Source organism: Phyllobates terribilis, unplaced genomic scaffold (assembly GCF_046119375.1).
Source record: "Phyllobates terribilis strain yellow unplaced genomic scaffold, ASM4611937v1 Scaffold_7__3_contigs__length_470593459, whole genome shotgun sequence".
Lineage (NCBI taxonomy): Eukaryota > Metazoa > Chordata > Amphibia > Anura > Dendrobatidae > Phyllobates > Phyllobates terribilis.
In genome coordinates this window covers 112,572,900-112,593,890 of record NW_027362767.1, presented here as the reverse complement: position 1 = coordinate 112,593,890, position 20,991 = coordinate 112,572,900, and the positions used below count along the sequence as shown (strand labels likewise).

The window sequence follows — 20,991 nt, the reverse complement described above, 5'->3', positions numbered from 1 at the left end:
TACTTTTTCAAGAAATGTTTTTTAATTGCTAGTTTGCGCGTAAACTGTTTTATGCCAATAAATGCTTGGAATTTCTGAAATTTGGAGGATGGGGCATATTTAAGGCCTTTGTTCAGCAGGGAGATTTCGTTCTGTTTTAGTGAATATTGACTTAAATTAAAGATACCTTTGTTTAGGGTCTTTTGTTCACTTATCTTCTCGGATTGTTTTTTCTTTTTGGCGAGTTTCCCCTCCCCCCCTGTTGCCTCTTTTGGATCTTTTTTTGTGGCCACCTGATAAAAATTTGATCTGCTGGTTCTTTTTCTGACTTGAGGAGGATTACCAGTGGTTTCAACACAAAGTGTTGTGGGGTTTTGAGAGCGGTTACATGTATGTGAGTCAGTCGGGGGGGTTTCGCCATAATCATTGAGGAGATCAAATCTATTCTGGGTGCTAATGGGGGTCGGTGGGGATAGTGATAGTGTTATTAATTGGAGGATTGGGGGTATTAGGTGTGGGGGTAGGTTGATGGTGGGGTGTATCGATGTTAGAATGGTGAGTCAGAGCGGATTCCCCTTCTGAAATAGGATAGGTGGAGAATCTGTCCTCTGAGGTAGGGCTGGTGGCTCCTACCTCATCAATGATTTCATATCTATTATTTTCTTTTTCACAGTATCGCTTGTTAGTTGGAATGGCATCTCTACCGAATTTACGGCGTTTCTTGTCAATGATGTCTTTTTCCTTCTTGTTAATCCGATTCCTGATGTTAGTGGATAGGCGAATCACCTCAGGGAAATCCTGATACGGTTTTATTTCATTAAAGAGTTCGGCTATTTTTATTTTACTTTCCATTACTTGTTTTCTCCTTTTGTCGATGATGAATTTTACTGCTTGTTGGGAGAACATTTTGAACATATGTTCCCATTCCAATAGGGTGGCTGGGTCACCTCTATTGCCTGATAGGGGTTTTGAGACAATTAGGCCTCGTGGAATGCTATCATGTGCTAAATATCGTTCCAGCGTAGCTATTTCCCATAGGTCTCTCATTTCTTTTAAAAGGAGTTGTTCTAGTGTTTTAAGAGATTCCTTAATATTATTCATTTTGTCATTGTCTGGTGGACAAGTTTGTTGGTGATGTGGTATGTAGAAACATTTTTGGATATTCAGGATGCGTGATTTCCTGTCGCTCCAGAGGTCTGCCATTGTTTTACACAAGGGTTTGTGGAGAGAAGAAGGATTAGTATAAACCTACTGTGCTGCCTCTGTGGTGGTTAAAAAGTAAATGCAGGAGAATATAAAAAGACAGTGGCGCTGGTAGGTGGTCGATTAGGCTGGCTGCAAATTCAGAACAAGAGCCACTACTTGTCCAGATGGAGCCAAAAGGATCCCAAAGTAGATATGTAAATAGGTAAATTTGCGCTGCACTAAGGACCGGGATTGGGGAAGATCTCTCACTGATAAAATAAGTGCGCTGAATTTAAGTTGGTCAATGCATATAATTAAAAAGATTAGTTTATTAGATATAAATGAGAGTTAACAATAAAAGGATAAAAGTATAAAATTAGGATCATATGATTTAGAGTAAAACAGTAGATATAAGGGTAAGGTCCCAGTTGAGATCCAATATGATCCGGTTGTTTTAGAGGGGTACGCCTTGCTTTGTACTTAAGATCTCTCCCAGGCAAAGATTTCAAAAGAGTCAGGTTTAAGAATGTGTGCATCAAGCTCTTTTGAAGAAGCACCAAGAATTTGGTCACCATAGGCGCAGTGGTCAGCCTAGAAAACTTAGTGTAGCAGGTGAAAAACACATTATGATTGCTTATATCCCTTCAAAATCTGAAGATGTCCAGCAGTGCCATCAGAGAAGAACAGACAGTGGGACCCGGCTTTTTGCCGGCACCAGTTGTCACGTAGATGATGTTTTATGCAATCTTCCAGTAGGAGAATATATACAAGTTTGTGTATTTTATACAAATTCTGACATTTGTGAATCGGAATGTGCTGGGATTGATTCCTGGCCGGGAGCACATGGATATTCTGAAAAAAATCCTTGCTCCAGCAAAACAGGTGCATGATTCCAAAAATAAGACACAGTACTTGTGACCGTTATAGGGATTGGAGTCTTAAGAATTATAAAGGAAATAAAACAGTGTTTTTTTCTGACACAATATAGTTGTAACTACTATCAGGTAGTGGATGTAATTAGGAAACATTTCTTGATTTTACATACAGATCCTGTCCTTACACAAATATAGAAAATGGCTGTAAATTTGTATCCAAAAGAGGTTTAACAATCAGCAATAATGTGTCTCCAAGCAACAGGTTCCTTTTTTTTAATTGTGTAAGAAAATACAATTTTGAGGCTTAAGTACACAAAACAGTACTGCTCATATGTGAATGTGTAGCACCCCGAGGGCTCGGTTGCTACAGAGGTATTGCACCTCATCCAGATGTGCGATATCTCACTTCCAGGTAAGGATGGAGTGTGGATCAGGACCCTGACACCTGCATGCATCACACCACATTTCCAGGGGGCAGGGCGACCGATATGCTCCAAGTAGAGCACGACAGTCCCTGTCCCTGGCTGGAGTGGGGGGAGGGAATACCGAGGAAGGGGGGACCCTGTAGTGCATAGGAGGGAGAGGGCTGTTCCTGGGTGCACCTAGTCGGAGGTATAAAAGGTGGGCACCATCTTAGTTTAGAGAGTCAGTTCAGACAGAGGAGAAGAGAGAGCAGGAGGTGGAGCCGAGGCTCTGCATGGGCTCTGCTCCGCAGGCAGGCCTAAGAGAGAGGCCGGAGCCTGGAGGAAGCAGAAGGAAGGAGAAGGAAGGAAGAGAAGAGGAGGAGGCTCCAGGAACAAGGAACGAAGGGACCCCAGGGGTGTGGACCGGCGAGTCGCCACCGCATGCCCGAATCTACCTGCGTAGGGGGGTCAGGCCAAAGGGGGAAAACGGTCCCCGAAACTAGTGGAGGCGGGAAACTACCCTCAGCTAGAAACCGGAGGCTGTGACATTTCATGTGGTTCAGCCCCTCGCTACACCCGCTAGGAAGGCACCATATAGGGTCAGGGAAACTGGCGCCAAGGTTTACCAGAGAAGGCCCGAGGCAGCCGGACAGAAGCGAGGTCACTGGCGGGGTATGACAGGCCAGAGAAAGGACACACAAAGGGGGTCCTGTGAAACGCTCCAAAGTTATCTGGGAGTAGGCCGAGCCCCTCACTTGGTGAGCACAGTGCGACGAGGGACGTTATGACCAGCTGTAGTAACGTGGATAAAGAACTGTGAGTAAATACCCTAGACTGCATTACAGGACTCTGTCGTTACTGCTGCTCCCGCGCACCATCACCCCCAACATCTGCACTTGCTGCCCTGAGGCTATACTCTTCCCGTGGGGAGTTATACTATCCTCCGCTGCCCTCCCAACACCAGCCTCAGCGGTCTGCCCTGCAGCGGCGGTTCATTCTGATCACAATCCACGGGTGGCGTAGTCGGACATTCGGTATATAGACCGCCATTTGAATTGACCACCCTGAGCCATGGGACCGGGTCCCCGCCACACGAAGACTACAACCCCCAGCATCCGCAACGGGTCCGGTTCCGGGTATCCCCACACACGCGCGGCCCAGGGGGCGCATCAAATGCCATATAGATTCATTTGAAAATTGTGCTAGTAAGTTCATTGTCTACCTGATAAACAGTGAAGTCATAACATATACTGTATGTTGGTCCATCAAGGTCATTGTGTAAATGGATAGAGGAGCATATTTACAATGTCCAAAATCCCAAAAGAAGTGTGGCAGGAGCATGAAGACACATTATGCCGCCCCACAACTTACATCAATCCTTGGAGTAGGACCAATGTGACATTGTTTCTTGAAGGCCTCTTTACCAACACGGTCCAGATGGAGACTGGAGGCTGGAGTGAAGCAACAGAGGCTGGAATTGTGGTCTATTCTCTATCGGTGAGTCCCGCTTTTATCCTGGACGCAATGATAGCTGCAGACTATGCGCTTCATACAGCTGTCAAAATCCACTCCAAACCTGACATTGTCAAGTCAAAAGGATGCAAAAAAACATGTAGGAACCTTGCAAAAACGCTTAAAACTATCTTCAAATCACTTCAAAAACTGAGTTAGATCTGAAAATCTTATCCAAAAAATACATGGAATATTGATTTCTCTAAAAAAAAAAAAAAACATACTGGATTTTTCTGCCACACACAAAGTCTCTGTGAACATACCCATAACGCACATTAAGTGATGGCACCTCCACCCCTCGCCTTGCACTTCAGCAATGAAAATGATATCAAAAGTAGGCTATGAAAAAGTAGGGGCCTGATCCTGGTATAGAGTGAGGAGTAATTGCCCATGCAATGTGACTGCCTTTACAATGTTATGAAAACTTAGATGACTGTAGGTCCTTAAAGGAGATGTCTGGGAATATGGTATTGCTCATCTATGAATAGGTCCTCCATATCAGAAGGATGGGGGTCCACTTTCCAGCACCCCCAGTAATCAGCTGTTATCAGCTACTAGGAATTTATCTTCAGAACCTCAAAGCACGTTCTACACATTGAATGTAGTTGATATGTTCAACTCCTTTCTATGTCTGCATCTGGCTTCGGCCTGACCTTAAAAGAGCTGATCGGTGGGGGTGCCTTAAGTTGGACCACCCACCTTCTATGATCATTAATATCATGTGCCCAGACAACTCATTTTAGTGTATTTCTCCCTGTTAAAGCCTTATATTTATATCAGCACTTACTTGGCTTCCTCCATGTTCTGTATCAACGTAACGAGGCATGGGGAAACGAGAGTAAAGGATCTCCTGTCCATCATCAACAGGGGCCTGAAGCAAATGTCGGAAATTCTCATACTCAGGCATATCTTGATAGCCTGCTTTCCTCCACTGTGCAATAGTCTAGATTAAACCAGGACAAGGAGAATAAGTTAACCAAAAATATTAACAATATGAATTAAACACAAAACTGATAGATGCAAAAATATTCCATTACTGCATATGACAAGAGTCAAACTTACCTCACCATGATAAATAAGGATCTGGAAAAATGTGTCCATCAGAAGTATCCTATCTGGTAGAATGCTGGTGCTATCGAGCAATACAGGCTGTAAAAACAAGGAATCATTTATTTGCATGAATGAGTTTTCAAGAAACTTGATACATTACATATACAGTGTATATTAAAGATGCACTCCAATTCATTTTTTTACTAAATGTGTGTATATACGCAGGTAATGTAGTGTGAGTGTATTAATATACTCGCCTATCGCCACCTTCCCCAGCTTCCAGTTGCATTCTGCTCCTCTTCTCAGTGATGTCACCAATCGCCACCTTCTGCTGTATTCAGCTTACAGATCCGTTCTGCTCCTCTTCTCAGTGACGTCACCATACTTCAGACTCTCCGGCTTATTCCATCTCTATGTATGAGACAGAACTCTCTTTTATAAAGGAAGCATTCTGACATTCCATAGGCTTACATTGTAAAAGCCACTTCCGTGTCACGCAGAGCTCAATGTGAGCCGGAGAGCTTGCCGAGCAGTAACATCACTGAGAATAGGAGCGGAACGGCGCTGGAGGCCAGAGAAGGTGGCTTTAGGTGAGTATATTAGCACACAAACTACACTACATACACAGATTTAGTTAAAAAAAACCCTTCATTGGAGGGCTTCTTTAAAACAGTGTCACACACCTGTCCCAGGTCTGGACTCTGCTTCCTACACCCCAGGTGCGCTAAACTTTCTTGTTCTGCATGTTGAGCTTTGCAAGTATCCTGATGTGCTCCCATGTGTTGAATTTCCTAGGCCTATATAAGGCCTACCAATAAACACACCCTGTGTCTTGGTATTAAGAATTTTACTTTGTCTATGCACAGCTCCCTGTCTCTGGTCTCCAGGATGTCTCCTGTCTGCCTGCAGCTTCCAGAACCTCTGTTACTTTTTCAAAGTCTTCTATGGCATCTGCTGTCTGCGTTCACCAGGATGTCTCCTCTCTGCCTGTGGCTTCCAGTACCTCTGCTATCTGTCTGCATTTCCTGCGTGTTTCAACTGCCTGCTGCACTGATGCCTGTGACCCCTACAGTCCTGCTCATCGTTATTGGCACCCATGAAGTTTAAGTACATAATGTGGAATACCTCCTCAAAAAAATGAATCAAGTGAAACAGTATTTTTGTATACAGACTCGTGTTTAATACAAAAGAGCAAATGATAAACAATAATTTAAAACAAAAACCAATGGGAGGGAAAATAGGAAAACCTAAAGCTTGCTGTGTCACTGGTATTGGCACCCTTTACATTAATTTAGTATGGAAACACTCGCCTATGGAAAATCACAAGTGAGATTTACCTGTGATTAATTGTCGGTGCCCATGTGACATGAATTAGCCAATGAATGATGACTTCAGTGTTTTAAAAATGGTAGGTCCTTTCCTTTGTCACAATGGTGAAGACAATGGAGCTGTTTGAAGACATCAGAACTGCTATTATTAGCAAACACAAAACTTCCAAAGGATATAAGGCCATCTCCAAAGACCTTGGTATCCCAGTTTCAACAGTGCACAATGTTATTAAGTTTGCCAAGCATGGAACCGTCAAGAACCTCTCTGGACGTGGGGGAAAAAGGAAAATTGACGAGCTGTCTTTGAAGGTTGGTGCGAATGGTGGAAAAAAAAAATGTCAAACATCCAAAGACCTGAAGACCAACCTGGAACGGTCTGGGGTCGTGGTTTCAACAAGTAACATACGCCGCACACTAAACCAAGCAGAGCTTTATGGGCGAAGAGCAAGGAAGAAACCATAGCTGAAGAAAAGGCATAAAAAGGAACGACCGATCTTTGCCAAAGAGTACCTTGACAAAGCACAATCCTTCTGGAAAAATGTTCTGTGGACAGATGAAACAAAAATAGAGCTTTTTGTCAATGCAAAGCAACAGTTTGTTTACAGATGGAGCAATGGGAAGCTTATAAGGAATAGAACACATTACCAACAGTCTAGCATGGTGGAGGATCCATAATGCTGTGGGGTTGCTTTGTTGTGTCTGGTATTGGAGGCCTTGACTGTATCACAGGAATCATGAAATCAGATAATTATCAAGACATTTTAGAATGAAATGTCCTACCCAGTATAAGAAAACTTGGTCATGGGTCCTCCAGCAAGACAATGACCCAAAGCAAACATCCAAAAGTACACAGGAATGGTTGAAAAGGAAAAAATGGATTGTTTTAAAATGGCCAGAAATGAGTCCCAACTTCAATCCCATTAAAAATCTGTGGTGAGCTGAAATCTGCCATTGGGAAAAAGATCCCTGCAAACATTCAAGAGTTGAACAAACTGCAAAGGAGGAGTGGGAAAAAATTCCAGCTGGGAAGTGCAAGAAGCTGATAGATGGCTACAAGAAACATTTGGAGGCTGTCAGCAATGCCAAAGGGGATGCAACCAAGTATTAATTAGGGATGCTTTTATTGCTGCAAAAGCTGTTTATTCAGTTTCTTCTTTGAAATTGCAACATGGAAGTTGAAAAACAATGTTTTATTGTTGCATTACTTAGAACCACTAATTAAAAAATCCTGAGAACATAACTTTGGTATATTTCCATTTATTTCTGAAAATATTGTACAGTCTATGAAAAAATGAAGGGGTGCCAATAATGGTGAGCAGCATTGTATGACCACCCGGACCTTGGTCTTCGAGGATCCACCTTACCTAGTGAGCACTTGACAAGCAGATCCATCACCAGATTTCCTAATACAAAACTGCATACATTACTGAATAGATTACCTATACGTTATAAGATGATGTATGCCAGAACGGCTGCATAATCTTTTATGAAAGTTTAATATGTTCTCTGCCCACTGAACCTGACTGACCGTGTCCATCTGCTGCTGCTGAAATCTCACACTGCTAAGTACAAGCTGCAGTTGTCTGTCAGGTTGGGTGGGTGGAGTGTGCATATGTGTCACCCCAGGCCTGGATGCCACAAATATTCAAGGCTGTGTCTGAGAGCAGGAGGGAGGTTCCCTGGTCAGGGACAATTAGCATACAGCACCTCCTGTCCCAGGCCAGTAGGGGGAGCTGGCTGCCCCTATATAAGCTGGAACTGGGGGCCGGGTTAGAGAGAACTGGACGACCAAGCTCAGGACTGAGACTAGTCCCAGAGAAGGAGGGACAGTTCAGCTGTAGCCGAGGAGTCCGTGAGGCAGAGGAGAAACTGCAAGCCAGGGACGAGTGCCGGTCCTGGCTGAGAGAAGCACACAACCGGACATTGGGGTCCGAGGCTGTCAGGGTTGCAAGCCCAGCAGCAGAGAACCAACCCGCGAGGGATTTCAGGTCCAGCCTGGAGTCTCCGCCACACAGAGGGACCAGTACAGCAAGGAGAAGTAAAAGGTACCCAAGGCCCAAGTCGCAAGCCATACAGGCGAGGAGTACACGGCCAGCTCAGGGACGTGGGCTATTACACCACGAAAAGGGGGATAGTCAGCAAGAGCATAGAGAGAACGGTAGGCCTACACACTCACCCTGACCAGTGGGGCTCGCCCGAATGCTCTCAGATACCCAGGCCCATTCCTACCCGGTACTCCTGTTGGGTCATTAATAATACCTACAATAAAGACCCTGGACTGTTTGAAGCGGACTCTGAACTCTTACTATTGCGGCCTGCACTATCACCCCCAGCATTCACATACGCTGCCCTGAGGCTACACTCTTCCTGTGGGGAGTTATCCTACCCCTGTGCTGCACACCAACACCAGCCTCAGCGGTCTGCCTTGCAGCAGCGGTTATCTCTGACCGCAATCCACGGGTGGTGTAGATGGACATTCATAACTCTATAAATAGACTGCCACAGCATGTGGTTTGACCACCCTGAGCCACGGGATCGGGTTGCCACTACCACCCCCAGCTTCGCACAGAAGCCCGGTTCCGGGTGCCCCACGGCCCAGGGGGCGAGTCACATATGCTTGTACTCATTAGCTATTTCATTCTACAGCTGGACTCATAAATTACTCATCAGAATTATTAAGCCAGTCTGAAATAGATTTAAAAAGTAAGTATCAGACTTAAAATATCTAATAATGTAAAAGTGTAATGTCAATTGCTGACAGATCCGCTTTCACTATGCACAACCAGACCCAGTCTTCCATAAGAAACTACATTTTGCCTGTTCTTAAATCATATCTCAGGGATAGTAAAAACATGTTAGGAATTCCTGCATATATAGTGTTTAATGTATATATATGTTCAGTAGAGTTATACACTATATGGACATAAATATTAGGACACACACAGGGGCGTACATAGAAATAATGGGGCCCTATAAGAGAAGTTCTAATCCCCCCCAAAAAATAAAAAATTTGGTGAGGCACAGAAGAGCATACCTCACAACTCCGCAGCCCTTACAGAGTAATTTTCCTCCTTTTGAAGCCCTAGATTCTAGATTCCCCTTTCATTGCCTCCTTAAATTATGATGCCAATAAAAGTACCCCCAAACTCAATATGATACCCACACAGCGAAATCCCACACAGCACGCTCCAGATGCACAGTATGATGACCCTGTTGTATCCACCCGGAAAAGTATGGTGACCCCAATACAGTATGATGCCCCAACTGTGACCCCAACAGAGCAATCCAAACAATATCATGGCCCCCACAGAGAATGACAGACCCCAAACAAACCTCCACACTGTATAATGGCCCCTACTAGCTCTCCAAACAGTTTAATACTCCCCACAAAGCCCTCCAACAATATAATAGCTCCCACGTAGCCATTCAAACAGTATAATAGCTGCCATATAGCCCTCCAAACAGTATAATGGACCTCACATAGCTCTCCAAATAGTATAATGGCCCCCACATAGCCCTGCAACAAAATAATGGCCCCTGTGTAGCCCTCCAAACAGTAATGCCACCCCCCACATAGCCTTCCAAACAGTAATGCCCCCCTACCCTCCACATAGCCCTCCAAACCGTAGAATGCCCCCTCCCCTACATAGCCTTCCAAACTGTATAATGGGCCCCACATATCCTTACATGTAATATATTGGCCCCACATAGTCTTCCATATAATATACTGGGTCCCACATAGCCCTCCATAAAATATCATGGTCCCCATATTGCCCTCCATATAATATAATGGCCTCCATAAGTGCTTGACTAAAAATTAAATTAAATCCTCACCTCTCCCCATTCCCCGCTGCTCCGGTCTCCTCAGCGTGTCTTCTGCAGCTCTGCACTGCTCGGCACAGCGGGCACGTTATAGTGACGTCATCGTGCCTGCTGCGCTGACACATCAGATGCATCATTGTTTTCAACTGTATCGGTATCCTGGATGAAAGTGTGATGCTGGGAAAGGAACGGGGTGGGAGATGGTACTGGCTCTGGGCCCCCTACGGACCCCATAGCTGTCATGTGGCCTGCCGCCATTGGCGGTACACCACTGGACACACATCATAATTATTGAATTCATGGTTTCAATTCAGTCCTCCTTTCACAAGGTTACAATCAAAAATATTTCCTGAAATATTTTTAGATGCTGTGTATACTAGCAATAGAGATCAATAGGGTAGGTTTGAACTAGAGGTCATGTGAAATGTCCCATGCTCGCTGTATTGCCTCGTCGTCTACGGCGCATCCTGCCCCAGCACCACCTCCCATATCTGATGCCTTCCGGTCTCTGGTCCATGAAGCGCAAGGAAGAAGCGTCGCATATATCCCCTGATTGGCTGGGTTTGGGTAAATCAAGAACTGACATTCCCCCGGTTTACCGCGCCCCCTGAGGAAGTACAGCATACGAAACGTGCGTAGGGGTAAAGGGACATCAAACATTACATGTGCTCCTGCGGTACAGCCCTTGGCTGCGGTAGATATCTCCACATTATGGTCTTTTGGTGACTACTTTGTGTATGTTATACAGCTTATTATGTGTTGAAAATGATATTTCAGCCACTGATATGTCTAAATATATGTATTTTGGTGGAGCTCTCATGAAGGAGCCGTGTACTATTTAACACTTGTATGTAATTGTAATACTGTCAGGCCAAAACACACTATATGGAGATTGTTTCCCTATGTATATGGAACCTGATTGGTGTTTATGAATTCTGATGTCCCTCACGGTGTGAGGTTCTGTTTTTAGTATTTGTTGTTTGTAGTCTTCTAATCTGCCATTAGTTTAATAAAGGCCTTTTTATATAAATTATGCTGTGGTTGGTTGGTTTATGGGGGCTTCTGACCTCTAGTTCAAACCTATTGATCTCTACCACTTCCACAATGGCCTACAATGAAGCACTCAGCATTGCAGTCAGCCTTTACTTAAACGGGTTTTACCATAAACAACATTAATCTTAATCAACATTTTAATCAATAGTTCTTTGAATAATAATAAGTTCCACAATTGGATTGGACACGGGATCACAGCTGATTCTTTTTGTGAGGTAAAACAATTCACTGCCTGTTGTAAGCAATGTTTTACCTCACAGGAAGAATCAGCTGCGATCCCGGGCTGTCCTGTCTGTATACTCTTTTGCCTCCTCCTCTGCCCAGGAGCTGTGGTATGATCAGACCATGTTCTGTACCCGGTCAGACACTAAATTAAACAGGGGCACATTTATAAGATTATCTCAGCACAGGAACATTGTATTTAAACATATCCAATTGTGGAACTTATTATTCCAAACTATATTGATTAAAATGTCCTTTGTTCATGGGAAAACCCCTTTAAGGCCTTATTCAGATGTCAGTGTTGCACATACGTGTTGTATCTGCCTTTTTTCAAGGATACAACACGTAACCATTATAATCTATAGGGAAGTTCACAGATCCGTGTTTTTTCACAGACGATGTGTCCATGCAAAACTCACAGACATGTCCATTTGTTTCCGGTATCACGGATGAAAAGAGGCAATACACGTCTGTGAAAAATCCGTACAGCGCACGGATGACCTCATTGTACCGACCATGTGCTGTCTGTTTAACTTTACCAAGAAGAGGAACTTTGTAATTTATGTATCTATCCGAGAAAAACACTGACGACACAATAATAGGAAAAACAGACACACGGACCATTCACGGATGACACATTGATCCAAAACACTGATGACACCGGTAACATTCTTTCACATACGTGTTTAATCATGAACATGTGAATGAGGCCTTACTAAAAAAAACTCAGCGTTCAAATTCATAAAAGTTCCCCTAAATTTTTCACATTCAACTGTGAATGGTAAATAGTAAAACGAAAAGGAGAACAGCTATACAAAACAAAGGCAACAACACATTGAGGGCAGCAAACATTTTGTCGATAAACATAGTAAGGCCATGTTCACACGTTCAGTATTTGGTCAGGATTGTACATCAGTATTTGTAAGCCAAAACCAGGAGTGGGTGATAAATGCAGAAGTGGTGACGTGTTTCTATTATACTTTTCCTCTGATTGCTCCACTCCTGGTTTTGACTTACAAATACTGATGTAAAATACTGATCAAATACTGAGTGTGTGAACGTGGATTAAAGATACAAATGGTTTAGTGTTCTAAAGTATTGAAATTGGTTCCTCAGAGAAATGCATTGAATTCTAGCTCTGGATACAAAACAGCCCAAAGTTATGAATTTCGGGGACGACACTATGTATATTTGTTAACTATTTTGCCACTCAGTCATTATTGTGTAAAATAATGATTGTTTTCTTATTTTGCTCCTATTAATTATTATGCTTTTACATTTTGGCACGTGATTTGTCGATGTTGTTCTTAAATAAGGTTTTCTATGCAAGTGTGTTACTATCATTGAGGGCAGTTTATTGCCAGAAACGCGTCGGGATGGTTCACCGGACCACTTGTGCCGGATTTTAGCAAAGATGAATTAAATCACTGACATTTTATTAGTGAAGGATGTGCTGTCTGTTTCTGTTTTTTTCTTATGTAAATTGAAAAGTGGAAATCTTTAGAAACCACAGCAATTCCCATAGACACAAAAATTTTTTTGTAGAAGAATGGAAGCCATTAAAATTGCAAATGAGGGATCAACTCCATATTAAGCTCTTCATGACCACCGACAGCAATGCACAGCGCCGTTGTAAATTTACGTTGGGTGGTCCAGGATCCCAGTGCTAAAGACAGTCTTGAACTGGCAACATCATCTGGACTTAATTGGCCCATTTAAGTCAACCCCACAACTTTCTTATTTTCTAGATGACGCGATCAATAATGATTACAAGGTATTAAGAGGGAGTGGGCTCACTCTCTTACCCCATTGACATCCCCACAACATGATGAACAGCGTTCATTTGACAGCGGGGGAGGCCGAGTTCCTCCGCGGCGAGACGCAGGACCTGACCCGTCGAGCTGAGGAGGCCCAGCGGAAAGCGGTCGCGGAGTGGAGAGAGGACCTGCTGGGGAAGCTTGCAGCCCGATGCCAAGATACGTTGCGTCCCACCAGCGATGCCTCAGCCCAGGCGGAAAAGGAGGAAGACCAGGAGGCCGCATGCAGCTGGTAAGAGTGAAACCCCTGCCCCGGGCGCTGAGTGTGCCGACCTGCTACTGGACCTCCTACCGTCACCTCCATCCCCGGGCGCCACTGTTTGGGAGCAGTTACTAGCCCCGGAACATGAGGCCCAACTTGCCGCAGCTACCGGAAGCCTGCTACCCCTCATGCTCCCGGAACTGCCAGCACCTGCCCTCGCCTGGGTGTACACGCACCCGAACCTGGACTGGTCCGCAAAGGTGGAGGACCAACAGCGGTCCCCGTTAACGCCGTTGCCAGCACCCCCGGTTGCTTGCCAAAGAGGGGAGGAGTTTAGATGGGACAACCAGGGGGGGATCTAATGGGGTTTCCCCGGGAGACCCAAGCTGAGGCTCGATGGCGGGAAGAGCATTGTGAACGTGAGCTCCTCCAGCTAGAGAGGGAACGGCGGAGGGTCCGCTGTGAACAGTTGGAGGTGTGGTCAAAAGCCGCCAAGGCCCAAGCCAGACAGGCGGAGGCCTCCCGTCCTAGCCCCCGGGAGGAAGGACTAATCGTCCGGTTCCACCAGGAAGTGGGATGGGGCTTCATCCGCAGCCCCCAGTTCAAGCATGACGTCTTTGTGAATCAGCGGGACGTTGAGCCCCACTTGGAGCAAGGACACCCCGACTGTAATCTCTACCCGGGAGACTTGGTCTCGTACACCTGCCACCACGGAGTCCGTGGATGGTATGCCCTAGAGGTGCACCAGGTGTTCAAGGAAGATGCCCCCCTGCGCATTGCCACTGGAGACCGGTCCGGATCTGTGGGCAAACACGAGCCGTACCCCCGGTGGGGATACCATCATTAGTGCGGCCCCGGAGGCTGAACTTCCTTATTTTCCAGTTTACTGTTTATGTTTTATTAGGACATTGTGCCTGCGGACAGCGAGCAGTCAACCAACTTGATTGTAAATAATTTGCACCTATTAAGGTGCCCCCTATTGGTTTTATATGCACAACACCAGACCTCAGAACAAAAACCTGTCTGGTGTGGCACAAGCGGAGGTCCAACTCGGGATCACCATGCCCTGCAGCCACCCCAGGGCCTACGTTGAGGGTTTCCTTTGGACAGGTCCCTCATGCGGCTGAACTTGGACTTAACTAATATTTTCTACTGTTTTCTATATATATAATGCCTTTATATTTATAGTGTATATTCTGCAACGTTTAAGAAAAGTGCCTCCCATAAAGGGAAGATTGTTATTGCTTTGTTTAAAAATTTTGAATGCCTGAAAATACCCTGTCTTTGCTCTATTGCAGCCCGCGGACATGCTGTTTCACCAGGGGAGAATGTGGCGCAAGAGGGGGTACCGGTCCCTGATTATATGACTTTGCACTTTACGTCTCTGTCGGAAAAGTCCGGAGGCTTATGTGGATCCCAGGGGGACACGGACGGAGCGGAGTCGCTACCTGTATGCCCTAATCTGAGTTTATCCAGAGGGACCCGGCCTTACGCCACGTTCCCACCACTAGTCACCAAGAAGGGCACCCAGTCGGTCCAGGAGCTACACGTTACCCATAAGGGACATCGCAGTACCCGTACGGGACTCAGTGGGGGACACAAGGCGGGAGAAGTTCAACAAGAGAGGAACACACTAGAGTGGGGGTCCTATCAAGCACTCCTGAACTACCTGGAGTGTGCTGAACCCCACCCTGGGAGCCGCAGCTCGCCGTGTGACAGCAGAGAGAAGCTCTGAGCTGAGAAAGCACCACCATGAGTAAAGACTTGGATGACTTCAATTACTGCCTCTGTCTGTTCTTTCCTCCGCGACTCTGCACCCGTCAACGATCTATTCGACACCCTCGCTACGCTACCCTGAGACCCCGCTCCACCAGAAACTCAACTGTAGAGAGAGCTGAGAATTTCTTTTACACAGTTGGTTTCTCATTAGCTATTAATACGACCAATGCAGAAAGTCAGGGATCTAGTCCAGTACTTCAAGAAATCAGCTCAGTGTTTAGGACAATGGTCAAGTTTCCTCCTAGTGATCTACCTTTCATCGGTTCAGCTCCTGGCATTCATCAGCAAAAACATGTTACAAGCTTACAATAATTGAGCATAATGTATAGGGTTCATTGCTGTTAAAATATACTGGAATAATTGTTTCTTGGTTTTAATGATTTTTACCTGATTCAAATGATTTATTAAAAAAATGGGAGATTTGCACGAATATTCGCATATCCTGGGTATTTGAATATTTGATGAAAATGGGAACTGTAACAATAAGTAAAAGAAATTCTAAACTTCCAAAGCAGTTGATTGTCTGGCACAATGGTTAGGAGACCTGCTAGTGATTCAGATCTCACCAGTTCATCTCCCTGAATTCTCAAGAATAAAGACATTGAATACTTATAATATTAAAGCAGAATATGGAAGGTTAATTAATGTTTTTGAAAAGTACTGGGAGATTTATTTCAAATATATTGTTCTTGATTTTCACAAATTTTTGTGCATTTTAATAATTTTTACTTGATTCAGGTTATAGTTTATTTTTTTAAAAAAAGCAGGGTGATCACTGTGATTTTACTGATATTAGTGATTCCTGGTGATTTTCACAGATTTTCACTGATTTCTACTGAATTCATCAGATTCGAATCAACGTGACTGAATTTGGCTGATTTTATTGATTTCATAGAAAAATAGGCAAGATGGGATACTTGGGAACAACAATAGTGCAAATTAGTGCAAATCACCAGGATTCACTAATATTCGTGCAAAACCCTCCCCTTTTTTTTCAATTAATCCTTATTTGAATCAGGTGAAGATCATTAAAATGCACTAAAATTGGCGGAAATCAACAAAAAACTTATTTGAGATAGATTTTCCAGGTGACTTTTAAAGCAATCACTATTAACTTCATGTCTTCTGCTTTATTATTTTAAAAACAACTCATCTTTTTTCTTGAGGACATATGGTATCAAAACAGGGAGATCTGGGCTACTATGTCAACTCTTAACCATTGTGCCAGAAACTCAGCTGCTAAGAGAGCTGAGAATTGCTTTTACTCAGTTGGTTTCTCATTAGCAATTAGTAGGAAGAAAGTAATAAGACAGGGAACTATTAGAAGAAACCAGCTCAGCGTTTAGGACAATGGTTAAGTGTCCTGCTGGTGACCTACTGTTCACAGGTTCAACTCCTGGTGTTCATCAGCATAAACATGCTAGAAACTTTTGATAAAGGAGCATAGACTATTGACTTACTTAGCGATTGCTATTAAAATCTACTAGATAATTTATTTTCCTGATTTATACCAATTTTAGTGAATTTTAATGATTTTCACCTGATTCAAATGATTCATTAAAAAGGGGGGAATCTGCACTAATATTCATTTATACTGGTGTTTTGCACTAATTTGCACTATTATTGTTCACAAGTAATCCCATCTTGTCTATTTTTCGATGAAATCAGCAAATTCAGCCAAATTCAGTCACGTTGATTTGAATCAGACTAATTCAGTGAAAATCACAAGAAGCACTAATATCAGTGAAAATCACAGTGAGCGCCCTTTTTTCTTTTTGAATAAATCATGACATTGATTCAGGTGAAAATCCTTAAAATGCACTAACAGGGGTGAAAATCAAGAAAAATGTATTTAAAATACATTTTCAAGTTGACTTTTAAAGCAACAAAATTAACCCTATAAGTTCTGCTTCAATAGTGTAAAGATTCTTGATCTTTATGCTTGAGGCTGCGGGGAGTTGAACCAGTGAGATCAGGGTCACTAGCGGGACTCTTACCCATTGTGCCAGTTCCTGACTGGTTCCCTCTCATACTGCGCTGGGCATATTAATAGCTGCTGAGAATGGGAACTGTAACAGGAAAAGAAATTCTGAGCTTTCACTATTAGTGCATCCGGGTGATTTGTACTTCTTTGCACTTATTTGCACTATTGTTGTTCACAAGTAAGCCCATCCTGCCTATTTTCCTATGATATCAACAAAATCAGCCAAATTTGGTCACATTGATTCAAATCTGATGAATTCAGTGAAAATCACCAGGAATCACTAAAATCATTGAAAATCAAAATGATCAGTCTGTTTTTTTTTAATAAATCATGATGAAAATCATTAAAATTAGGACTACACTCCCAAAGAGGTTTTAATAAGGTCTCACGCTCAGTTTCAATATTTTAAACACTTGACATATTTACTTTTTATGATGATGAGAGATGAACAAGGGCGATCTGGGTCACTAGCTGGACTCTTCACCATTGTGCCAGACCCTCAGCTGTGAGAGGAGCTGAGTATTTCCTTTACTTAGTGTTAATGTTTCCGCTCTCATCAGATTTTAATACTTTCAGCTCAGTAAGATGGAATCAGCTCAGCGTCTGGTACAATGGTCTAGAGTCCTACTAGTGATCCAGAGTCCAGATCTCACCAGCTCAAGCCCCAGCATCCCCCAAACTAGAAGGTGCAAGCCTTTCACAAAGGTGGAGAAAACATATAGGGCTAATTGCTGTTTAAATTCACTGGCTAATATATTTCTAATCATTTTTTCTTTACTCTCATCACTTTTAGTGCATTTTAATGATTTTCATTTGATACAAAGTGAACCTGTGAGCTCGGGGTCACTATTAGAATTCTTGGCCATTGTGCCGGACACTGAGTTGGTTACTTCTCTTACTGGACTTGTCTTACTCGACTGAAGGGAAAAAGTAATATAAGCTCTCAGCTCCTATAACAGCTGTCTGTCCCAATGGTCAAGTGTCCTACTTGTGACCCACATTTCACCGATTCAACTCCCAACATCTTCCAGAATAAAACTCCCCTACTGCAATCACATCCAGAGCTGCAGCCGCGGTGTTTCTATTACTTTGTGCTCCGTACTCCATTCACTTCTGGAGCTGCACCTATAATGTTTTCGATACTTCATGTCACATTTTCAGGTACCATTACATTTACTTTATTGTGTTATTGTGTGTGTTGTATGTTGCAATTACACAAGAGCCAATTCTTTCAGAAACATTCAGATCTGGATGTGAATGTAAATATATTACTACTAGGATGGAGGAGAATTAACTATTGCTGAACCCCTCCGTGATCTTCAGAGACTTCTTTTCTCCTCAAAGCCCTTCAGTCGCCTTTTAACCCTCTTGTGTCTATCTTTACGACTCTGTCTTTCTGACTTCTTTGTTTTGTCCTGAGCCTTTTGTACTCATGAGACCCATCTACTCCTCCTCCAGATCCTCTCTGTAGTCCTCCAGATCATATCATTCTCCTCCAGATCCTTCTGTCTTTTTCAGACCCTATATGTCCTTCAGCTTCTTTGGCTTTCCCCCAGACCCCTCTTTCTTGTGTCACATCACTCCACCCTGACCCCTCTGTTCCATACTGAGCCCTTTGTACTCTCCAGACCTCTCTATCACCCCTCCAGCTCATCTCACTCTCCCCCAGATCTGGTTGCCCCCTTTGGACCACTCTGAGCCCTTCATCCTTCCTCCTGACCCCTCTGTTCTCTTCCAGACTCAACCTGCTTTGCCCATCTTCCCCTTCAAACTTCCTTGACATCAGTCATCAATTTTCGGTAGAAATCATATACTCGAGGCTAAAAGTTTTGAGACTGACACAAATTTTGGTTTTCACTGTTTGCTGCTTCAGTGTTTTTAGATTTAGTTGGATGTTTCGACAGTTACTGAAGTGCAATTATCAGCATTTCATAAGTTTTTACACTTTTATTGACAAATCCATCAAGTTTATGAAAAGACTCAATATTTACAGTGTTGACCCTTATTTTTTAAGACTTCTACCCCTCTGCCTGGCAGATGAATATCAGCTTCTGGGCCAAATTCTGACTGTTGACTGCCCATTCTTGTCTAATCAGTGCTTGGAGATATCAAGGTATCAACCACTGAGGACTCTCAAATCTTAATATTTTTCTATCTACTGGCTAACACGGTACAAGAATATATATTTTCCCTATATCAAAATGGAGATTATGACAATTTATGTATATTTGTTTGACCACCCACCGCATAAGGATTAACCTCAGTTTCGCGAAGGGATTGAGATCTGGGAAGTTTCCTGCCATGAACCGAAAACTTCAATGTTTTCTTCACTGAGACACTTAGTTATCACTTTTACCTTTTGATATGGTCTAAATCATACTGGAAAAAGCATTGTTCTTCCCAAATTGCTCCTGGATAGTTGGATGTTGTTCTTGGAGGATGTTGAGATTCCATTCTTTATTCATGGCCATGTTCTTATGAGTGAACCCTTTTCATGGATAATAATAATTATAATTTTTATTTCTATAGCACCAACATATTCCCCAACACTTTACATTTCAAAGGGGACTTGTACAGACAATAAAGATATTACAGAGTAACACATAATTCAACAGATACCAAGAGGAGTGAGGTTCCTGCTCGCAAGCCACAATTTATGAGGAAATGGTGGAGACACGAAGGGTGAATAGTAAGAAGTGCTTGTACTGTATGGTCCGGTCATCAATATAATAGGTAGGGTATTCCATAGCTCTCAATCATCCCGGTTTCTGCAGTACTGTCCCTCTTTGAAGGCTCAGTCCCGCCATGGCTTAGCTGTTCTCCTGGCTGTGGAGAGTGGTGGGGGGTTGCGGTGGTGGAGCAGCAGGCACAGGCAGTGGCCGGCAACTACAGCTACCATGTGTGCCCATTGCTAAAGAAAATAAATATTCACTCTTTTCCACTACTGTGGGAGTGGAGAAGAGTGAATATTCATTCTCCTTAACAGCGCACACTGTCAATCGCAGCTGCCGGCTTTCTGCTGCAGCTCTGTTATCCTCTGTGCCCGCTATTAGAGCGTATGAATATTCACTCCTCCCCACTCCCATGGGCATAGAGAAGAGTGAATATTCATTCTCTTTAGTAGCGGGCACACAGAATAGCAGAGCCGCAGCAGGAGCGCGGCCGCTGCTGTGTGTGCTATTAAGGAGAATGACTATTCACTCCTCTCCACATCCATAGTCCCGGCGCGGAGAGGAGTAAATATCCCAGCAGCTCACCTCGGCATCTGAGAGCGCTTGGCAGTGACGTCATGCGCTGTTCAGATGCTAACATGAGCTGCTGGCAAACAAGGCGCAGCATTGGAGCAGAGCAGAGGGGAGGAAGGAAGCTGAGTAGAATTGTTTATTTTTTTCACGTGTGCAGTGATGGGGGGCCATGTATATCAGGATTGGGGATGAGGGGTGTCATGCATACCAGGATTGGGTCTGAGGGGTGGCATGCATACCAGGATTGAGTCTGAGGGGGTCATGCATACCAGGATTGGGGATGAAGGGTGCCATGCATACCTTGATTGGGGATGAGAGGGCCATGCATACCAGGATTGGGAATGAGGGGGCCTTGCATACTAGGATTGGGGATGAGGGGGTCATGCATACCAGGATTGGGGATGAGGGGTGCCATGCATACCAGAATTGGGGATGAGGGGTGCCATGCATACCAAGATTGGGAATGAGGGCTGTCTGCTGAATGCCCCTCATTACCAGTGCCCCTCTCACAACTCCTCCTGCCAAAATAGAAAG

General features: G+C 43.9%; 1 pseudogene; it reads right to left on the bottom strand.

Annotated features, from left to right (window-relative positions):
• The window catches only part of LOC141155369 (protein transport protein Sec23A-like), a 90,015-nt pseudogene that overhangs the window by 35,975 nt on the left and 33,049 nt on the right, over positions 1–20,991 (bottom strand).